Source organism: Macrotis lagotis, chromosome 1 (genome assembly GCF_037893015.1).
Source record: "Macrotis lagotis isolate mMagLag1 chromosome 1, bilby.v1.9.chrom.fasta, whole genome shotgun sequence".
Taxonomy (NCBI): Eukaryota; Metazoa; Chordata; class Mammalia; order Peramelemorphia; family Peramelidae; genus Macrotis; species Macrotis lagotis.
In genome coordinates, this window is record NC_133658.1 from 623,904,442 (window position 1) to 623,914,035 (window position 9,594).

Sequence of the window (9,594 nt, forward strand, 5' to 3'; positions counted from 1 at the left end):
TTGTCTCATTTTTTTCTCATTTGTAAAAAGGGAGATCATGATCATATCTAAGTACTTAGCACAGTGACTGGCTCAGAGTAGTTGCTATCTAATGCTTACTAGTACTTGTACTAGTACTACTATTACTACTATTATACTATACTATACTATACTATACTATACTATACTATACTATACTATACTATACTACTACTAGTACAACTTCTACTGCTACTGTTGCTGTTATTAAAATATATATTAAATAATTGTATGGATCCTTTTTCTATATTAGATAAAGTACACCTGTTCTCCAAAGGTTTTTGTTATGTCATCTTGCAATATACTCTATCATGTGCAGATTTCAAATGGTAGAATACAATGAAGAATTCATTGAGTTCCTTCAGATACTCCTCTTTGTGGGTGATATTAAATTGATTGCATCAAATTTGAGAATACCTTAGATTCTTCTAAATGAGATCATGGCAACTCAATCTGACCTAACAATTCACATAAGGAAAAAACTCAGATAAAGACTATCTATCCTCCAGGGTATGACATGCCATGTGATGGGCAACCCATTGAGTTAGTTCATCAACATATGTATCCTGTAGAAGCATTGCAGATGGCTAATGAGCTAGACCAGGAATTGTATAGAAAGAAAAGAGATTTGAATTGATTACATTTGGGAAATTACACAGCAATTTCAACCATCCCAAGCTACTTCCTGACAAACAAACAAACCAAAAAAACCCCCAAATCTTATTAAGACCCACATTATTCCAAAGAGTCTATATACCTACAAATTTTGGAAAATTACACTCTGGATAGTCAAAGTTCAAGAGAACAAAAAAGGCTATAAAGAAATGTATGTTCTATCATGTTTAACTCTTGTGGTCCCACTTGAGGCTTTCTTGGCAAAGGCACTGGAGTTCCTTCTCTTGCTTACAGATGATGAACTGAGGCAAATAGGGTTAAGTGTCACATGCCAAGTAATTGTCTGAGTCCAGATGAGAACTTAGGAAGCAGAATCTTCCTATCTTCAAGCTCAGCCCTTTATTCTATCACCTTGTTGCCTGAAATGCATGTAGGCATAACTCAATTGCAGCATTTTACCAATGATAACTGAACTCTATTCATTAATGAAAAAAAATGAATCATAGGATTTTATATTTATCGTTGAAAGGGACTTCAAAGGGTATCTAATCCTCTCACCTAAGTTTATTAAGGTTGTGATTTTCCAAAGGTCACACAGATAGTAGTCATCAAAGGCAGGATTTAAATGCTCATTTCTCTGACACCAAAAGGAGTGCTCTTTTTAAAAAAATATCTTTCCCCAATATATTTTATCTTCTCCCAATTACATGTCAAAATTTTATTAAGAAATTCTATCACTCTCTTTTTCTTTCATTCCCCTCCTCTTCCCTGAGACAGTAAGCAATCAACTATAGTTGATAATTTATAATCATTTACAATCATTTAAAACAGTGAGAAGACTCAAATAAAATTTTTAAAAAATGATAGAAAGTGAAAAATAGCATATAATCTGTATTGGAACAATTCTCTGGAGGTGATAATATGCTTCTTCATCAGTCCTTTGGGATTATCGTGAATCATTATATGGCTGAGAATAGCTAAATCATTCACAGCTCTTCATTGTCCAATATTACTAATACTGGGTACAACATTCTCCTGGTTCTGTTCACTTTACCTTGTGGCAGTTCATGTAAGTCTTTCCAGGTTTTTCTGAAATCGTATTGCTTGTTAATAATATTGTACAATAATATTCCATTCCAATCATATATCACAGCTTGTTTAGCCATTCCCCAATTGAAGGACATCCCTTTGATTTTAAATTCTTGCCACCACAAAAACAGCAACTTTGAATATTCTTCTATTGTGGGTTTTTTCCACTTTTTATGATACCTAGTAGTGGTAATGCTGGATCAAAGGATATGCACAGTTTTATTGCCTTTTGGGCAATAGTATTATTGGGTTTCTGTTTTCAGTTAGGCAATATTATTATTGGGTTTCTGCTTTCAACTGTAATTTTGGTTGCACTGAAAACCATTGTCTTTTCATTGTACCAATTATCCAACAAATATATGATCACAAAAAAGTGATTGACCATCCATAAGTGTAAAGGCTAACAAAGAAACTGATTTTCATAGTGGTTTGAAGGGAATATTAAATATCTCATTAGTAGACCTTCAACATATTGAATAAATCATTGTGTATGTATATGTGTGTATGTGTTTGTGTATGTGTGGATTATAAGTGGATATTACTAAGAAATGCACAGGATGAGAACCCACTAATAGATTATGATCTGTACTGTTGTAAGGGAATATGTTCCTAGATTAGATCACAGATTTATTGAGGTAATATTGGTAGGAATGAATTTGTCTGACCCATCCATATAACCTTTTCCAATTTTGTTTATAAAAATGATATTTAATTGAATTGTTTTCTTGGTGATCATTCTTTTTTATATTTAATATTTTATTCTCATTTTGTACAAATAATTTTTTTTATACATTGATAAAATATTCTTGTTTAAGAGTAAACAAAATACCCCCTCCCTCCAAAAAATTTAGACTTGCTTGAGCAATAAAGTAAAGGGGAGAGAAAAAATTAAAATAAATAATAATAGTAATAATTGTAGGTATGGCCAGGTGGCACAATGGACCCAGCTGTGTGACATGCAAGTCACCCCAACCCTACTGCCCTGAAAAACCAAAAAAATAAAAAAAAGACCCCAATTAAAATCAAAATAGTAATAGTAGTAGGGGCGGCTGGGTGGTAGACAGAGCATTGGCCCTTGAGCCAGGAGTACCTGGGTCCAAATCTGGCCTCATACACTCAATGATCACCCTGCTATGCGGCCCCAGGCAGGCCACCCAGCCCTATTTGCCCTGTATCTCCCCAAAATAATAATAATAAAAAAAATGTGCTTCAGTCTTTGTTCCAACACCAAGAACTCTGTCACGGGTGGATCACATTCTTTTTCTTTTTTTTTTTTTTTTTTTTGTTTTTTGCAAGACAAATGGGGTTAAGTGGCTTGCCCAAGGACACACAGCTAGGTAATTATTAAGTGTCTGAGACCGGTTTTGAACCCAGGTACTCCTGACTTCAGGGCCGGTGTTTTATCCACTGCGCCACCTAGCTGCCCCAATCACATTCTTTATGATAAGTCCATCGTAACAGTTACTTCCATATTTTTCCACCACTGACATTGCTGATCGCAACTCCTCCTTTCGTATTTCTCCACTACCATGTACTATATTTTCCCTCTCCTTTCACTGACTCTGCTGTTGGGTATCTGAGTGGTGCAGCAGACAGATCCCTGGCCCTCCTGCCAAGAAGCCCCAGCACCCATACCACCCCTTAGGCCCAGCATCCACCTGGCCCTATGGTCCAGGACAGGCCATCCAATCCCAGCCCTTTGCAAGAAGTAAAAAAGAAAATGTGTTATATCTGACCACTCTCCCCCCGTGGCCCGTCCTCTCCTCCTTCATTCACATCCCCACCCCTTCTCCCTGTCCCTCCCTCTCTCCTTCTTACTCCAGATGTCTATACCCCATTGAGTATACATGCTGTTTCCTCTCCTAACCACCTCTGATGAGAGTGAAGATTCCCTCATTCCCCCTTGCCTTCCCCTCTTCCATATCATTGCAATAGCTCATTGTAATAAAGAAAAATCTTATTATATGAAAGATCTTGGCCTATTCCCCCTCTCCTTTTTCTTTCTCCCATTACATTTCCTTTTTTTTTCTATTGACTCTATTTTTATACCATATTTTATCTTAAAATTCAGCTTTCTCCTGTGCTTCATCTATAAAAGCTCCTTCTACATGCTCTGATAATTCAGAAGGTTCATATTAATATTATCAGTGTCACTTTTCTATTCAGGAATACATGCAGTTCATCATCATTAAGTCCCTCATATTTTCCCCCGTTCTCCTCCAATCTCTATGCTTCACCTGAGTCCTGTATTTGAAGATCAAACCTTCTCTTAAGCTCTGGCCATTCCAACAGGAACATTTGAAATTCCCCTGGTTCATTGAAAGTCCATCTTTTTCCCTGGAAGAGGACATTCAGTATTGCTGGGTAGTTGATTCTCGGTTGCAATCTAAGCTCTTTTGCCTTCCAGGATATTATATTCCAAGCCCTAAGAGCTTTTAATGTAGTTGCTGCTAAGTCCTGTGTGATCCTGACTGCAGCTCCATAATCTTTGAATTGTGTCTTTCTGGCTGCTTATAATATTTTCTCTTTGACTTGGGAGTTATGGAACTTGGCTATAATATTCCTGGGGGTTGTTTTTTTGAGATCTCTTTCTCGGGGGGATTGGTGGATTCTCTCCATTTATATTTTGCCCTCTGCTTCTAGGATATCAGGGCAATTTTTCTGTAGTAATTCTTTGAAAATGATGTCAAGGCTCTTTTACTGATCATGACTTTCAGGTATTCCAATAATTTTTAAATTCTCTTTCCTAAATCTTTTTTCCATATCAGTTGTTTGTTCAATGAGATGTTTCACATTTTCTTCTAATTTTTCATTCTTTTGGTTTTGAAGTATTGAGTCCTGATTTCTCGTAAAATCAGCAATCTCCCTCAGTTCTATTCTTTGAATGAAGGATTTGTTTTCCTCAGAAAGCTTTCTTATCTCTTTTTCCATCTGGCCAATTCTGCTTTTTAAAGCATTCTTCTCCTCAATAACTTTTTGAACTGTTTTATCCATTTGACCTAAGCTGGTTTTTAGCATACTGTTTTCTTCAGCATTGTTTTGGATTTCCTTGACTAAGTTGCTGACTTCATTTTCATGTTTTTCCTGCATCTCTCTCCTTTCTTTTCCCAGTTTTTTTTCTAACTCCCTCATTTGATTTTCAAAGTCTTTTTTGAGCTCTGTCATAGCCTGAGCCCAATTTCTGTTTATCTTGGAGCCTTTAGATGCAGGAGCTTGTGCTTCCTCATCTTCAGACTGAGTATTTTGATCCTTCTTGGGATCATAGATAATGTATTTCTCAATGGTGTTCCTCTGGTTTCTCTGCTTGCTCATCTTCCCAGCCTAAGCCTGTTTTGGGGTGTTTCCTGAGCTTTAGGGACACTCCCACAAGGTTCTCAGTGTGTGAAATTCTGTCCTCCCTCCTAATTTGTGAATAACCATATGTGACCCCTTCCTCCACGGGGCTGAGGTGTGGGGGGGCTGCTGTTCTATTGGGGGGGCCTGGACTGAGATGAGGATCTGAATGTTGTCAGAGTCCTGTTCCAGGGACAGAGCTCAGCAATCTCTCTCTTCACTCCCCTCCTAAGGTTAAATGGGCTCATGCCCTGGGGGCTCCTGCTTACCAGCTCTGCCTCCTTCTGTTTCCTGGATCTGGGCTGCAGTGGCCATGCTGCTTGCTGTGTGCCTTGAGGGCTGGGTTTCATATGCTCACTCTGGCAGAGGTCCCCTGCTGTTCCTCCAATTTGTGCCCAGAGCTGGGGGGTGGGGGGCTGGGGTGCGTAGCTCAGGAAACTCCCCCACTGCTGTGAGCCGTGGCTCCCAGTGCCCTGGGGCTGCCTCCGGGAGGGGGGCTGAAGTTCTTTCGCTCTGGCAGGCCTCTGACTGGCTGCCTTTCCAACCCTGGGGGATCAGAGCCTTTCTGCTCTTTTTCAGTTTACCTTTAGTAGGAGATCTGCCTCACTGGGTCCCTCTGTGGGTTCTGTCTCTTGAAAATTTAGAGTCCTTAGCTTGTGAGTTTTATGAGAGAGTGCCTAAGACATGATCCGCTCTTGTCGCCATCTTGGCTCTGCCTATCTGTGATCATTCTTAAGAACAAAGCTTATTGTTCCATCTGGAGATTTAACTGTATAATGGAGAATTACTAATATTATGCTCTAAATATCTAAGCTAACTGACAATAGTTTGCCTATGATATTTCACATGTACATCAATCAATAAGCAAGTATTTCTTGAGATCCTATATCTAACACTAGATCCTGCAAGAAAAATATAAAAAGAATAAGAACCTTTTAGGGAACTTAGAAATTAGTTGGAAGGACTATAATAATTTAGAGTATCATATTTTTTTACTTATAGTTTTTGTATTTATGCTTTATACTTAAAGCATTTACACATCAATCAATCAGCATACAAAGCCAATTTGCTGGGTCCTGGAGATATTTGTACAAAAATGAAACCATCAAGCTTAAAGTCTAATGAGAGAGGCAATAAGTACATGTAAAATGAAAATAAATATATATTAATTATATGTGCTCATTTATGAAATGAATAAAACAATTAGAAAGCAGCAAAATTTTTTGTAGTTAAGCAAAACAAATTTCTGTAATGGCCATATCAAAAAAGTGTGACCCATTCTACATATTTATTCCTTCACTTCTCTGTCAGGAGATGGATAGCTGGCTTCATCATTGCTTTTCTGGAATCATGTTTGGATATTGCATTGTTCACAGATTTGAGTTCTATCAAAATTGTTTGTTTTTACAATGTTGGTTGTTATTATAAAAATCATTCTACTGGTTCTGCTCTCTTCACTCTGCATTAGTTAATATTCCCAGGTTTCTCTGAAACCATCCATTTCATCATTGCTTAGAAGAAAACATTATTCCATTTCATTCATATGCCCATTTGTTTAGACACTCCTCAATATATGTTACCCCCTTAGTTTCCAGTTCTTTGCCACTAAGAAAAGCTAAAATAAATATATGACTATATATTGGATCTTTATTTCTTTCTTTGTTCTCTATGAGAGTTCAAGTCTACTGATGTTATTGTTGGTTCAAGGAGGTACACAGTTTATTAGGTTTGGAAGCATAATTTCAAATTGCCTTCCAGAATGGCCATACCATTTCACAACCCTTCCAAATGATGAATGAATGTACTTTGTTTTTGTCTAGCCTCCTTCTGACATTTATTATGTTCCTTTTTTGTCATCTTTGTTAGTCTGATGGGAGGAGATATACAATCTGCTTTAATTTACATTTCTATAATTTTATAAGCAATTTGGAGATTTTTTTCCCCATTTGAATGATAGCTTGGAGTTCTTCCTCTAAAAACTGCCATTCGTGTCCTTCTATCTTTTATCAATTGGAGGAGGGAGCATCACATATGTTGAACTGCATGTTTGAGAAAAAATACTTTAGAAGGTGTGAGAGACTAGTGCAAGACTAGAGTTGGAGAAATCTTCATGGAAGTTATGGTACATGAAATGGTTTTTGAAAGAAGGGTCCAAGTTAGAAAAGCAGTACAAGGAGAAGGAGAGCAAAATGTTTAGAGGTAAGAATGGACTTCTCATATTCAAGAGGCAGGTAAGTCTCTAGTGTGACTGGAGAAAAAGGTCTCTCTTGGAAAGCAGTGGAAAATCAGATAGGCAGGTTGGGGGTGAGTGCAAATTATGAGGGCTGTAGTATTTAGATCTGCTTCAAATGGGAATAGAGAGTCATTTTCAGTTCCTGAGCAGGGAAAAATGACAGGATGCAAATGGTGTTTTAGGAAGATTACACATAATATAGAGGTGGAAGAAAATTAGCAATATGGTAAAAAAAAGAAATAACAAATGGCAATAATATAGTATAAAAGGATAAAGTGTTGGGATCAATTGGTCACAGCTTATTCTCTTATGTGAGTTTTCTTTTAAAAGCTGAAAGCAGAATTGTTTCTTTTTTATTGTTGTTTCCTAGATAATTGGATATTAGTTTACGTGATTAAAAATACTCACACTCTCAAGCCATTTATGCCAGGAACTAAATACAAAAAAATATGTTCCCTCACCCCCTTCTATCCCTCCCTCTGTATTCACATGCATTTTGCTTGGGAGCCCTAGATAACCTCATTGTTATAAAATACCCTCTATTCTTTTCTATCATGTTAAAGAAACCTAGCATCAATCAGATTGGTTGGTGTCCTTTTAGATGAACAACAGAAGATGCAAACTCTTCTTTCTTATAGACAGACTTGTGTGTATTGTGTGGCTGTGTGCCCAATGGAAGAGAATTAGGGTTGCCAAAATTTTGTATAATCACAAGTTCCAATCTACATAACACCTGGTCTTTACAAACCAAAGTCATTATGAATTTGATCCAAGCTGTCATTCAAGAGGCTTTGTTATTTCCCCATTAGTCTGAATAGTTTCTCTCAGTGAAGGATTGTCTTGGTATTTTTTTCCACAGAGTTTTCATGGTCTGTTTCTAGTTGCCCTAGTTTTGCTAAGTTTTAAGACATCAGAGAGCATTAGAGAAGCCAATACTATTGTTTGTTGATATTTTCTTTTAGTTGAACTGAACCAGAGGACACACTATACAAAATGAGAGCAGTTTTAAAGCTGTTTCTCTTTCACCAAACTAAATTGGTACTTGCTTTCCATCCCTGCTTGTTTTGAAAGGAAACCTACAAGACATGGCAAGGTCAAGGCCCTTCCTGCCTATTTAACCAACACTATATTGAAAAACAACTCCAAATACTGTAAGCTTCATCTAACATGAGAAGATAAAACTTTCACAATTTCAAGCAAAGATGCCAGAGAATGCTTTCAAATAATTAAAGTATCTTTGTCTGCAAAGGATCATCTTTCTTTTCCAAAGGATATTGAGATATGAAAGAAAATAACTATATTATTTTCAATTACATCAATATACAAGACTTAGGTGTTCATTCTGGAGAGAGTATATAATTTATACTTAAAAATTAATCAGTTCTAAATTCAATTTAAAAAAAAAAGAATGACACCTGCAGAACTGCTATAGAATCTTGTCGAAAACAATGTCATCCTGAATGAACTGAATAAATGAAGCAAACTTTTTCATTGTTCTAATGCCTATAGCCAAATATGCAGCGGAGTTGTCTGCCTCAGTACTCAATGCCCTCTGCTACGCTGTTGAAGATTGAACAGTGAGTCCCCTAGTGGCAAACTTTTGATTCAGGCTTTCAGTTTTATTTTTCCTTAACTTTTAAAAATGAAACCTGTTGTGCCAAAGAGCTTGCCAGGTCTCTCATTTACTTTCTAGAGTATTCGTTTATTTTGCTTATAACATTTTCCCATCTCTCCATAAGCAGACACTGTGCATGGAAGAAAACCTACTCGATGGTAGTCAAGTAGCAATGAGGTCCAAATTCTAAGACACTTTTTTTACCCCTCCATATTTTTAATCACTGTTTAATGCAAGCCATGAAATAGATCGTTGAGTCTTCTAGAAGTTGGATAAATTTTTGTTCACAGACAATGATGTCATTGAGGAATTTTTTATTTATGTATGGATAGGACTAAGGGACTTTAAGGGTACTTGCAACTCAGCAACTGTCGTGTATATGAGATTAGTGGATATTATAGTTTTTGTTCACTCCTTACAACAGCCACATTAACTACTGTCATACTTTTTATAATATGCCATCTTTCTTCTAGTCTTTCTCCTCATACCTTTTCTCAATTATTCTTCATTGATAAGGTATCAGCAACTTATGAACTCCAACTACTTGGGAATGCTTGTCATATAAAACCTCTTCTAGTCTTTTCGGTTACTTTGATTGTTTTTATACAGTCTTCTTTGCCTAATTTAAATTTTGAATTACAGCAGTTTTATTCTGGACAAAGCATGCCTAACTCTTGGGATGAAATAAATA